This window comes from Procambarus clarkii, chromosome 75 (assembly GCF_040958095.1).
Source record: "Procambarus clarkii isolate CNS0578487 chromosome 75, FALCON_Pclarkii_2.0, whole genome shotgun sequence".
NCBI classification, from domain to species: Eukaryota; Metazoa; Arthropoda; class Malacostraca; order Decapoda; family Cambaridae; genus Procambarus; species Procambarus clarkii.
The window spans coordinates 18439074-18451348 of NC_091224.1; positions in this window are offsets into that span (position 1 = coordinate 18439074).

Consider the following 12275-nt stretch of genomic DNA (forward strand, 5'->3'; position numbering starts at 1 on the left):
TTACTGGGCGCCAATCCTAAACTGTAGCCTTTTTAAACGATTTAGCGGGTCGTATTCCGGGGCAAATTAGGATAAAGGACTTGCCCGAAACGCTATGCGTGCTAGTGGCTGTACACGAATGTAAGAACTCTTATATACTCACTACAATACTATACTCCTGTAAGAACTCAGGGTGCACCCTAGTGAGGGACACGTGCACCCTGGTGAGGGACACGTGCACCCTGGTGAGGGACACGTGCACCCTGGTGAGTTACACGTGCACCCTGGTGAGGTACTCGTGCACCCTGGTGAGGTACACGTGCACCCTGTTGAGGGACACGTGCACCCTGGTGAGGTACACGTGCACCCTGGTGCACGGTGTATACATATTATAAAAAGAATATAATATGAATTATTATGCAAGTTCAGAAAACAGACATATTTGGACGCTCGATAAAATATTCTGTCAATTATAATTCATGTCAATTATATCTCATATCTCCTTCTCACCCTTCTTGTATGACTGAGTAAATGTATTTTTATAATATACTATAATGTATATTATAGAGTACAACGATTATAGCAATACCCGAATTCAAAGAAATCGTAAGTAAGAAGCTATAGGCCGCTATCTGAATGAGGATAATCAAGCCCCAGGGGTTGAAAATCTGCCCTAAGGGAAGATATCATAATGTATTATATTATAGGGTATTATATAAAAACTCAGACACGAAGGATGAGAAGGTGATACGTGATATAATTGACAGGAATTGTAAACCTTGCAGTGAAAACACCAAGATTCGTCCTGTCATATATAATATCAGCCCTCGTACATCTTCCCTCATTATGAGAAAGAACATCTCTGCCTCCTATGACAAACTGAGGTGTACTAATGTTATGTATCAATACAAAGGCGGTTCAGGAGACTGTGCACTCCGGAATATATGCTACATTGGACATACCACGAATACACAGTAGACGTTTTACACTTTATTTGCAAGACGGAGGTATTAAGCTACATCATTCTCAACACCATTCTTAATTGCCATGACATAGTGAAAGATAAAACAATGATCACTTGCACCGTGTGATGTATGTATATATATATATATATATATATATATATATGTATATATATATATATATATATATATATATATATATATATATATATATATATATATATATATATAATATATATATATATCTCGACCTTCCACAATGATCAATTTCCCATGCCCACGTCTTTTGATTCTGCTTTTAACAACTTTGTTGAAACCATTTTTGCTATCTTAGTTATCTGAAATGCTCTCGAGTAAGTTTTGGCATCAAGGCCCAGCCGTCGAAACTTTTCCCCAGTCGGCTTTTATATTTCCTTCTCAAAATAAGTTTTTTATTCTTTCTGTAGCGTCAAGGCTTTGTACTGGCGATTATATAGACCAGATGTTCTTTGCCTTGCTAGAAGTTGGTGTTTGTGTGGCCCGCTTTGTGGGCTGTGGTGTGCTGCACTCTCCCAGTACCCTCCCAGTTACTCTCACACTCTCCTAGTACCCTGCCAGTTACTCTCACACTCTCCTAGTACCCTGCCAGTTACTCTCACACTCTCCTAGTACCCTGCCAGTTACTCTCACACTCTCCTAGTACCCTGCCAGTTACTCTCATACTCTCCCAGTACCCTGCCAGTTACTCACACTCTCCCAGTACCCTCCCAGTTACTCTCACACTCTCCCAGTACCCTCCCAGTTACTCTCACACTCTCCCAGTACCCTCCCAGTTACTCTCACACTCTCCTAGTACCCTCCCAGTTACTCTCACACTCTCCTAGTACCCTCCCAGTTACTCTCACACTCTCCCAGTACCCTCCCACTTACTCTCACACTCTCCCAGTACCCTCCCACTTACTCTCACACTCTCCCAGTACCCTCCCACTTACTTGTTGGGAAGAAAGCTTACTCCCAATATATTGATGTTTAATTAACTGATTTAAATTAATCGAAGGACCACCCTATTTTTACTGAAAAGGGAAACAGATAAATGAATAATAGAAAAGGACTGAAACACCAGGGCCTATGGATAATGTAACTATTAATAGTTATTCCTTGAACATTAATGGACTGTAAATTAAATTGTTATTCAAAGAGTAAACTTTCCCTCCTTCACAAATGGGGGGGTTAATACCAGAAGTAAAGTACTCCCAGTACATTTCGTCGAGGCTAGTTCTTCCTCGAATAAAATTAGTAACTCTTACTAAGATATAAATAAATAATTTGATAAATTGGTTAGTAGCAACAATATATCGGATAATGATTAAACAAGAAAATTATTCTCATCTAAAGTTCATGAGGCTATCAAATTATACTGGATTTCCTAAATCACGTAAATGAAATATATTCTGAAATTTAACGAGAAATGGAGAGAATTTCTATTTCCTCCATGACGTTTGGATATAACAGATAAAATTATTATATAGTGATAGTTAATAATTCGTGGTTATTGAATCACTAGTTGTTATATTATCTGAGATTAATTCTTATAAAGAATACTGATAAAAGTTGAGAATATTATTCAATTCTCTAACATGTTGACAATAATTATGTGCTGGTGGATATTATCTGACGCAATAACACCTCTCGATGTGGTGAGAATTTTAGTAAAAGACGCGCAGATAGAAAATATTAATTTATATTAGTACTACAGTTAGTAGGGTTAATAGATACTGTACTTAGTATACAATAGTGATGTATTATGATACAATAAGAATGTATCTGTTGGAACTTTCCAACATTACTCTCACACTCTACCAGTACCCTTCCAGTTACTCTGCACTTTACCAGTACCCTCCCTCTTACTCTCACATTCTCTCAGTACCCTCCCAGTTACTCTGCACTCTACTAGTACCCTCCCAGTTACTCTGCACTCTACCAGTACCCTCCCACTTACTCTGCACTCTCCCAGTACCCTCCCACTTACTCTGCACTCTCCCAGTACCCTCCCACTTACTCTGTACTCTCCCAGTACCCTCCCACTTACTCTCACACTCTCCCAGTACCCTCTCACTTACTCTGCACTCTCCCAGTACCCTCCCACTTACTCCGCACTCTACCAGTACCCTCCCATTTACTCTCATACTCTTCCAGTACCCTCCCACTTACTCTCACACTCACAGTACCCTCCCGCTTACTCTCACATTCTCCCAGTACCTTCCCACTTACTCTCATACTCTTCCAGTACCCTCCCACTTACTCTCACACTCTCCCAGTACCTTCCCACTTACTCTCATACTCTTCCAGTACCTTCCCACTTACTCTCACATTCTCCCAGTACCCTCCCACTTACTCTGCACTCTTCCAGTACCAACCCACCTGCTCGCATCTACCTCACACTCGGATCCCACCTCACAGCACCACTCATACAGCTCCTCTGAACACTTGAGCTCCTACCTCACACTCAGATGCATCTCACAGCAACAACCTCACAATGAGTCAATACTCTACAATCTCACAAGAAATGTAGCATAAAAAATAAAACCATTAGCAATGCTTTCTTAAATAATGTGACAATACTATTTCCAAAAACCTGTTACAAATAGCTCATCTCAAACAGCTTTTTGGGACAGGCGTAGTTGTGTGATTATTGCATCAAGTGACGGAAGACCGGGACGGTTCCGGACGTGCGGTTCCTTGCCCGTCGTTTCTTCAAGTGGTCAACCCCTGTGACAGTTCATATTGGCGTCATTAACAGTCATTGGGAACCATTACCGCGCCGAGTCGCGCTAGGGTTGTGTGTTGCCTTAATTTGACTAATACATGTTAGCGTGGGAAAAGAGGTGAGATGTCTCGTAATGACGCTCTGAAATGCCTTACGAAATAATTCAATGGGGTTGTTATTGAAATTTTCCTTTTGAAGGGAAAATCTTCTGATATTGTAAAAGTTATCTGAAAGGCGAGAAGGATTTTCAAATGGGATTGTTTATTATTAGGACGAGCGATGTAACGCCCAATTTATTAACCTTTTCATGATAATATATGACTTGTAAAATAAGGAAATGTTGTAACAGGATGTCAATAAAGTCACAGCCGTTCTTGGATGGGGTTATTGTCCCTCTGTAATAACCAGGACTGGTAGGGGAACACAACGTTCGAGGACATACCCGGAGTACTAAATATATCACTTCTCGGGAGTGATTCATTTGTGGGGAGGTGTGTGTGGTGAATGGTCAGTTGTATGATGACCACTCAGTTGAGCACATTTAGGTGCCCAACTGTATCTGTCTAATCAGTACCTAATCTTCCCCAGGTAGTAGGCATCCATCAGTCTCAGGAGACTATGGAGTTGCGCTCTGATGTCGGTCTGGTCTGGAGTGGCCTCTCCAGGGCGCAAAGCCAGGGTAGGTTGATACGGGGGAGATATATATATACTTCCCAAGGTATATGGGGAAGATTAGGTGCCCAGATCTTCCCCACACGCTCTTCCAGGTCAGCACCTACACAGTCCCATACTGACTGACTTTCGCCCTCCTGGGCTAAGGTTTGCTGAACTCTGTAATTACGATATGAGTACTGGAACACTTGATGATATATTGGACTTGTACCCAAGATTAACCATGTAATGTATCAATTATGCAATTTTTTGGAGCTTACAGTCCCCAAGTGGGCATTTGAAGGCATAGACGACGTTGGTCTCTTTTAAAGCGTTCTGCTTTGTGTCTGGAGAGTTTCTCATGAGTAGGTTGGCCGTTTTTCTGGTTTTATAGTAAATCGTCAGTTGTATCCTCTGATTTTTGTTTGTAGGGATAACGTTTCTATTAATATCTTTCAGGACCCTTTCCTCCTTTTTATGAGCTGTGGAAAAGAAGTTCCTGTAAAATAGTCTAATAGGGGGTATAGGTGTTGTGTTAGTTGTCTCTTCAGAGGTTGCATGGCGTTTCACTTTCCTTCTTATGATGTCTTCGACGAAACCATTGGAGAAGCCGTTGTTGACTAGGACCTGCCTTACCCTACAGAGTTCTTCGTCGACTTGCTTCCATTCTGAGCTGTGGCTGAGAGCACGGTCGACATATGCGTTAACAACACTCCTTTTGTACCTATCTGGGCAGTCGTTGTCGGCATTTAGGCACATTCCTATGTTCGTTTCCTTAGTGTAGACTGCAGTGTGGAAACCTCCGCTCTTTTCCATGACTGTTATATCTAGAAAGGGAAGCTTCCCATCCTTTTCCATCTCGTAAGTGAAACGCAGCACGGAACTCTGCTCAAACGCCTCCTTCAGCTCCTGCAGATGTCTGACATCAGGTACCTGTGTAAAAATGTCGTCAACATACCTGCAGTATATGGCCGGTTTCAAGTTCATGTCGACTAGGACTTTTTGCTCGATGGTACCCATGTAGAAGTTTGCAAACAGGACACCTAGGGGAGAACCCATGGCGACCCCATCTACTTGCTTATACATGTGCCCATCCGGGCTCAAGAAGGGTGCCTCTTTAGTACAAGCTTGGAGTACTTTCCTTAGAATATTTTCTGGTATGTCAAGAGGAGTACAGGCTGGATCACAATACACTCTGTCGGCTATCATCCCGATTGTCTCGTCCACAGGTACGTTGGTGAACAGTGATTCCACGTCCAACGAGGCTCTTATCCCTGTGGCCCGTGTGCCCCGCAGTAAGTCAACAAACTCCTTTGGAGACTTCAGGCTGAAGGCGCAAGGGACATAAGGAGCCAGCAGGCCGTTGAGTCGCTTCGCCAGTCTGTACGTGGGTGTGGGTATCTGGCTAATGATTGGCCGAAGTGGGTTTCCAGGCTTGTGTGTCTTGACATTTCCATACGCATATCCAGGTTTATATTCCCCAATAATCTTTGGCAGGTGGAGTCCGGATTTCTTGGCGTTCACAGTTTCTATCAGTTTGTTGACCTTTGCTTTTAATTCGGCTGTAGTGTCCTTCGTTACCCTTTGGAATTTAGTTTGGTCAGAGAGTATGAGGTTCATTTTCGCCATTGTTTCGTGTTCTGTCTTGTGTTGATGAAATTAATACCCTATTAATGCCACCTCACCCCATCCACCTCACTCAAATGTAGATATAAACAAATCGGAGATGTGTAAGTTCTATTCAGTTGTGTATGTGTAAACTAAAGTCTTTGAAAATGTAATAAGTTTTACGAAACGCGCTCAAGTGTCGCGTCAGACTAGAAATAAAAATGAATTTTGGAGAATTGATCTTTGAATTACCACCAACAGTGAAAAGAAATGTACGAAAGATAGAGAAAATTCGTGTTAGAATTATTAAACTTACTTTTTCGGTCATATTTAATAATATATATATATATATGTCGTACCTAGTAGCCAGAACGCACTTCTCAGTCTACTATGCAAGGCCCGATTTGCCTAATAAGCCAAGTTTTCATGAATTGATGATTTTTCGACCACCTAACCTACCAAACCTAACCTAACCTAACCTAACCTATAAAGATAGGTTAGGTTAGGTTAGGTAGGGTTGGTTAGGTTCGGTCGTATATCTTCGTTAATTTTAACTCCAATAATTTTTTTTTACCTCATACGTAATGAAATGGGTAGCTTTATCATTTCATAAGAAAAAAAATTAGAGAAAATATATTAATTCAGGAAAACTTGGCTTATTAGGCAAATCAGGCCTTGCATAGTAGGCTGAGAAGTGCGTTCTGGCTACTAGGTACGACATATATATATATATATATATATATATATATATATATATATATATATATATATATACACACACACACACTAGCTGTACCCGGCCACAACCTTCCTCTGTCTCCCAGTCCTCCCCCCCCATTCCCACCCCCCTCCATCACCTCGTCCTCCCAACCATTCCTCACTCCTCACTCTACCGTCCCATAATCTTCCCAAGCATTCCCCACTGCCCTGTCCCCTTCTCCTCCCCACCATTCTCCATTCCGCTGTCTGCTCGTCCCAACCATCCCCAACTCCCCCGTCCCCTGTCCTTCCCACCAATACCCCCTCCCCTGTGCCCTTGTCCTCCTCACTATCCCCCACTTACGTCCCCTCGTCATCCCCACCATTCCCCAATCCCTCTTCCGATGTGTTCCCAAATGATCCGATGTTCCCATCAGAAAATTGGGAACATCAATTAGTCTGATGTTCCGATCACTGAAATAAAAGAAAAACATTTTAAGAAATGAAATGAAAAACAACAAAAAATAAATTATACACACGAAATGAACGGTATGGTAAACAACATACCTCAATTCCAACGCAATATCACACAAAATAATGAATTCAAGATGAAAATAAATCAAAATCTATGAAAATTAAATATGTCAATGCAATCGGAAACATTGAAATGGAATCGTGTCATATTTAGTATAGCGTGTGTTGATCTTACATGCAACAGATCGCTCTGTTTCTGAAAAAAAAGCAAGAACGTTTTTACCTGCCACAAGTGTGGCATCTGTACTTATACCTATGAAATGAACGGTATGGTAAACAACACAGCTCAATTCCAATGCATTGTCATATGAAATAATTCAATCAAAATAAAAATAAATCGAAATCTATGAAAATTCAATTTATCAATGCAATCAGAAACGCTGAAATGGAATTGTAACATATTGAGTATAGAGTTGGTTCCTATTACGTGCAACAGATGACGCTCTTTGTAAAAAAAAAGCCTGTTTTTACCTGTCACAGGAGTGTCATCTCTATAGTAAGTATATTAAAGCACACGCGTATTCGAATGGAACATTGTGTTAAAATTTCAAACTAATCGGCAAAGATCTTTCGGAGATTACAGTGTGTGTTGCTCTTACGTCCGACAGATGGTGCTGTTTAAAAAAAAAAAAAACATGTTTTTCCTGTCACAGGTGAGGTATGTATATAGTAGGTATATGAAAATACGCACCTATTCGAATACAATGTTGTGTCAAAATATCAAAGCAATCGGTAAGGAGGTTTCGAAGATTTCCCTTACATGAAAAACACTTAAAAAAAGCAGTTTTTCAAAAAAGCATGTTTTTTTCCGTCACAGACGGGATATATATATTGTATGTATATAAAAACCCGCTCGGATGCGAATATAACTTTGTGTGAAAATTTCAAAGCAATCGGTGAAAAACTTTCGGAGATTAGCGATTTTGAACAATCGAACATTTAAATTTTTATTTATATAGATATATATATATATATACTGCAATGAAATCACAGTGACGTGATATATCAATGAAAATCATTTTGTGGTGGTAGAGAGACTTGAACCGGCGTTCTGATGATTCCCAGACACCTGCCTTGCGAGATTCCTAAAACCTCCTAGAGGACCCAGTAGAGTTCTTGGTTGGTGGAGCTACTGTACCACCCCGGCCGAGTCAGTTAAGGCAAGCGTCTTATGGCAATGGGAATCACTCCATTGCCTCAAAATGACTTTCATATATGTATATATGTAAGATTATATCTATCAAGGTATAAAAAAAACAAATTATGTGAGAGGGAAATGGGGGAGCGGTGTTGTGACCCGCGTCAGATCAATATAGCCGCTCTCTGCGCTACATTGTTGTAATCGGGAGATCATTAGTGCTTCCTTTTGTTCGAGAGAGCTCATTACCACGCCCCTGCGAGCTCCTTCTCCTCTTACCACACTTATTTACTGTTTTGCGCATTTTGCTTTTTCATTTCCTTATTTACATCTGTTATACACGCGATTATTCAAATCTTTTACATTCAATTATCAAAATATTCAGAGATTCCTGTGAAGGGTAATTTCTTGAAGCCATATTTTATATATTTAAATTTACAAGATTGTTGTGATTCACTTCTTTTCTCAATGACATGTTTCTATTTGTCATATCATTGATAGAAGCAAATTTCCTTTCACCTTTAATTTGTTTTAAATTTAAATTCACTTTACCTTTTTTGTTAAATATTTGTTGTTATTTTGCTTTTACTACCCATTTCTCTCCCCTATTCCCTCTTCGTCCTAGCGTCAAGGTATTGTGTTCTGAGACACTTATCTTCATTCCAACGTCCTTATCTCAGACTAGTGACAATATACAGTTACAATGTCTTAATTTTTTTGCCTTATTGCTCCTTTTCTGACGTACAGATCATGGCAACTAGATCGTAATGATTATTGCTTTCTCTAATATTCTAATACTTCCCTAATCATGGCAACTTAACATAACACAAACCGATTTTCATGGCAAATGTTTCTTGATATTTGTGGCTTTGGTCTGATTCTACCGTACAGTCAGTCATATGGCAATCAGGTCTTGATAACACGAAATTAGTGTTATGGAAACACGTTGTTGATATCACAAGTTGTGGTGACTAGTTCTTGATAAACCATAGCTAGGATCCTGGCAACAAAAGGTTGCCACTCAGTAAGAAGAAAGATATAAATTATTATTATAAAATCCCTCTCAGGCTTAGTCAAAAAAATAAGAACATAGTTTTACTCTTTTTTAGTGATGTATATTAAGAGGAAGAGAAGGACTTCAGTTGTATGTCCTGATTGGGAACTCACTAGACTATGTTAGATAAGACTATATTACAGTGGTACTAGTAAGTAACGTGATTGAAACAAGTGGCTTTGGAAAATTTTAGACAGGTACTTGCTTAGTTTTTTAATTATATATACTTATTTTTGCAAAGGTCACTGAACTCGTGAACTCGAATAATAATAATAATAATAATAATAATAATAATAATAATTAATATTTTATTTGGGAAAAGTACATACATAAATGCAGAGTTACAAACATTCTGATTTATAGATAGAGGTAGTACATACAATACCTAAAGCCACTAGTACGCATAGCGTTTCGGGCAACCGGAATATTCGGAATGGAAAGAATAACCAGAGTGAATTGATTAATAGCACTAGTACTTCCACTCACAGCGGTGCTCCGTGGGAGCCTCTCTACGCAAAACAACGCAGAGAGAACTGCTTGCTTTTTGGCCTCGTGTTGTGCTGCTATTGAATTAGTGGCAGAGATCCTTCCACAGAACTTACGAGATGTCACTGGGGCTTTATGATTCCAAGTTCATTGATGGAGGCAGTCAGTGGGGACGTTCCTACACGTTCTTCACAACCACCATATTCCCCAAACGATTGACCCACTGGAATAGCCTCCCCTCCTCTTCCCAGGATGTAGAACGTTGCCCCTCTGATGAAAGGACTGCTAGGAGTGAAAAACAAAGTTGTTCACGCTTAGCGAGATAACAACGACTCATTAACAACTATTTCGACGGTCTGTGACTCACTTTAAGAACCATTTCATCCGTCAATGACACAGATGAACAACTATTTTAACAGTCAATAACTGACATTAACAACTATTTCAACGGTCAATGACTCACATTAATAGCTTTTTCAACAGTCAATGACACAAATGAATAACTATTTCAACAGTCAATGACACAAATGAATAACTATTTCAACAGTCAATGACACAAATGAACAACTATTTCAACAGTCAATGACACACATTACCAACTATGTCTCATTATTCCTTTTGTCCTGGTGCTCCTCTCTTCGTCCTTCTTCTGAAGCCCTTCTCTATCTTCACCTCTTCAGCACGGCCCCTTCTATTTCCTAACCTCCCACCCCACCCCCCCTCCCCTCTCTGTTCTACCTCTATCAATTTCTCTCCAATTCCTTTTCAGTCCTCTTCACGCTTTCATGTCTCCTTGTACCTTTCCCACACTGGTTCATCTCTACCCCTTGTCTTCCTCCTGGTCCTCTTCCCTCCACTGTTTTCTGCTGTCCTCTCTCCTATCCCCTTCTACCTCTTGTTATGAACCTCAGGCAACCTAGTGAAGTGGATCTGCCAGGTGAGAGCTATTCTATCCACCTAACTAGAGTAGTAGTCAGGGGAAGGAAGTCAATTGAGTAAATATCAGTAAATTATGACTAAAAGAATACAAGGAGAGGACAAACATCTTATAGAAGATGGTAGAAAAGAGATGTCGACATTTTGTGACATGACGTGACGCCGACGGAGGTCGTAACGCGTCACTTGAGATGCTACAGTCGTCAGGAATGGACGTACGTCAATGTCTCCTGGCAAGAAAGAAGAATATCGTTCTTGGTAAAGTGTTTGAGTGAAGGCTTCAATGTACAGCTGGTGAGGAAGCTGCCAAGGACGCGACGTACGTCATTTCTCAGTGATAATGGAGATATTAGAGGCAACCTGAAGCCTAGAGGGTGGTCGTGTCCTGGGTGGACTCTGAGGTGAAAAATCCTTGAGTGGAGGAAAGCAAGCAGGTGCTTCTGTGTGAAGCCTGCAAGGCGACTTCGTAGACTCAAGTCGGGGCTATGAGAAGCTTTGAGAGACAGTCCAAAAGGATTTATGTGGACGACCTGATTGAGTGCCATATTTGAGGCGTCGTGGGCAAGTTTCGAACATCGTCATTTCTGTGGTTTGTGTGGGGAAGAAGTTCGTGGTGGAGCTAGGTGTCTGAAGATTATATTGTGAATCTTCAAGTGTGGAGCTGATCTTCAAGATGGAGCTGAACTTCAGTGTTAGAGTGTAGTGGAGCGACACGTTTCTTTAATGGAGCTGTATAGGGAAACTTCACAGGCGTTGACGGGGGACTTCAAGTAGCAGCAGATGTTGGAAGACCGTGGGAGTACTCAACTGAATTTTGAGGGCCCAAAGACAGACGTTCTTAGTGGTGGACCTCAGGATGTAGAACAGAGAAGTGTATGCACACCATGATATGTATGAGGGAGTGCTTGATTTACATAGGGCGTGAAAGGCGCAGTATGAGGTGAGAAATTGATTTTTGTTCGTGTTGGAGATATTTTGATATATCAGTAATACAACCCCGAGTGGTGTGGAGACAGTAGGCTGTGGGCCAAAAAATTGAGCAGCAACCAAGTACAGTTTATTTTATAAAAACTTGACATGATATTAGTGTGTTTCCGGTTGATAGCAGCTTAGGATACAATACCATATGTATATTTTCTTATTGTATTTTATGTAAATGTTTGTCTGATGACAAATGTTATTGCTCTTGCCCTGGTGAAGGTTCCTAGAGAGAGAGAGAGTGAGAGAGAGAGAGAGAGAGTGAGAGAGAGAGTGAGAGAGAGAGAGTGAGAGAGAGAGAGTGAGAGAGAGAGAGTGAGAGAGAGAGAGTGAGAGAGAGAGAGTGAGAGAGAGAGAGTGAGAGAGAGAGAGTGAGAGAGAGAGAGTGAGAGAGAGAGAGTGAGAGAGAGAGAGTGAGAGAGAGAGAGTGAGAGAGAGAGAGAGAGAGAGAGAGAGAGTGAGAGAGAGAGAGAGAGAGAGAGAGAGAGAGAGAGAGAGAGTGAG